The sequence below is a fragment of the Lathyrus oleraceus genome, chromosome 6 (genome assembly GCF_024323335.1).
Source record: "Lathyrus oleraceus cultivar Zhongwan6 chromosome 6, CAAS_Psat_ZW6_1.0, whole genome shotgun sequence".
In the NCBI taxonomy this organism is placed as follows: domain Eukaryota; kingdom Viridiplantae; phylum Streptophyta; class Magnoliopsida; order Fabales; family Fabaceae; genus Lathyrus; species Lathyrus oleraceus.
In genome coordinates this window covers 318,281,051-318,282,459 of record NC_066584.1, presented here as the reverse complement: position 1 = coordinate 318,282,459, position 1,409 = coordinate 318,281,051, and the positions used below count along the sequence as shown (strand labels likewise).

The window sequence follows — 1,409 nt, the reverse complement described above, 5'->3', positions numbered from 1 at the left end:
AGCTTTGCGAAGTAACCCTAGAAAAACAGTATATCGATTCATTAAGTCCCTGTGGGATCGATATCTTTTAAAACTACACGATTAGACTGTGCACTTGTAGTTAATACCCCAATAGACTCATAAAGTCGCGATCAAGTTTTTGGCGCCGTTGCCGGGGACTTTTATTTAGTCGATATCGTAACTCTTCTGTTACGCTGTAGAGACTAAGGCAATTTTTATTTTTCCCTTGTCTTTCGTTGATTTGTATGCCACACACTCGCTCATAAGGCGAACCGTACTACTTACGAATCAACGATGTTGAACAATATCTCCGAGTCTTACGATGAATTCAGGAGTATCGTGCTGCAAACAATCTTCCTCCAATCGAAATTCCTGATCTCAAAAATCTCCTTCCTTCGCCGATACCCGAGATGGCAGAACCAGCTCGTGCTCTTCGAGATTATGCTGCTCCATCGCAAGATGAGCCGCATTCGAGTATTGCTCCACCCGCAATCGAAGTAAACAACTTCGAACTTAAACCTTCGCTGTTGCAGGCAGTGCAACAGAACCAATTTTATGGAAATCCTACCGAGGATCCAAACCTTCATTTATCCGTATTTGTCCAATACGCTGATACTATTAAAGCTAATGGTGTCACTTCAGAGACAATTCGACTTCGTTTCTTTCCTTTCTCGTTAAGAGATAAAGCTAGAAGATGGCTTCAGTCTCTTCCTTCCAACTCAGTCACCACATGGAATGAGTTGAAGAAAGTCTTTCTTGCCCGATATTTTCCTCCAAGCAAAACAGTTATGTTAAGAGCCCAGATAAATGGATTTAAGCAAAAAGATAACGAGTCTCTTTTCGAAGCATGGGAAAGATACAAAGACATGATGAGACTTTGCCCACACCATGGTTTAGAGGACTGGTTAGTAATTCATACCTTCTATAATGGTCTCTTGTACAACACAAGGTTAACAATAGACGCCGCCGCCGGTGGTGCGCTTATGGATAAACCTTACGCTGACACTTATCAACTTATCGAGAGCATGGCCCAAAACCATTATCAGTGGGGAAACGACCGAACAATGGTAGAAAAACCTCAAACAAAAGGGGGCATGTACGAGATAAGTAGCCTTGATCATGTTAATGCAAAAGTGGATGCTCTTGCCCAGAAAATTGAAAGTTTAAATGTATCACCTCCAGCCACCGTGGTTGCCGTAACTCAAAATTGCGAAGTCTGTGGAATTCAAGGTCACACTCCTACAGATTGTCAACTCCTAACAGGAATCTAAGCAGAGCAGGTGAACTATGCTCTAGGAAATCCTTACTCGCATACCTATAACTCAAACTGGAAGAACCATCCTAATTTTTCATATAAAAGTAACAACGCTTTATACGCACCAGGTCAAGCTCCCGCTCAAGCCCCATTT

General features: G+C 42.2%; 1 non-coding gene across 1 annotated transcript; it reads right to left on the bottom strand.

The window, feature by feature from the left end:
* Positions 1–788: 788 nt before the first annotated feature.
* Positions 789–895, bottom strand: LOC127098820 (small nucleolar RNA R71). The gene has a single exon (XR_007793513.1). It is a non-coding gene; the product is annotated as a small nucleolar RNA R71 (small nucleolar RNA).
* Positions 896–1,409: the final 514 nt, after the last annotated feature.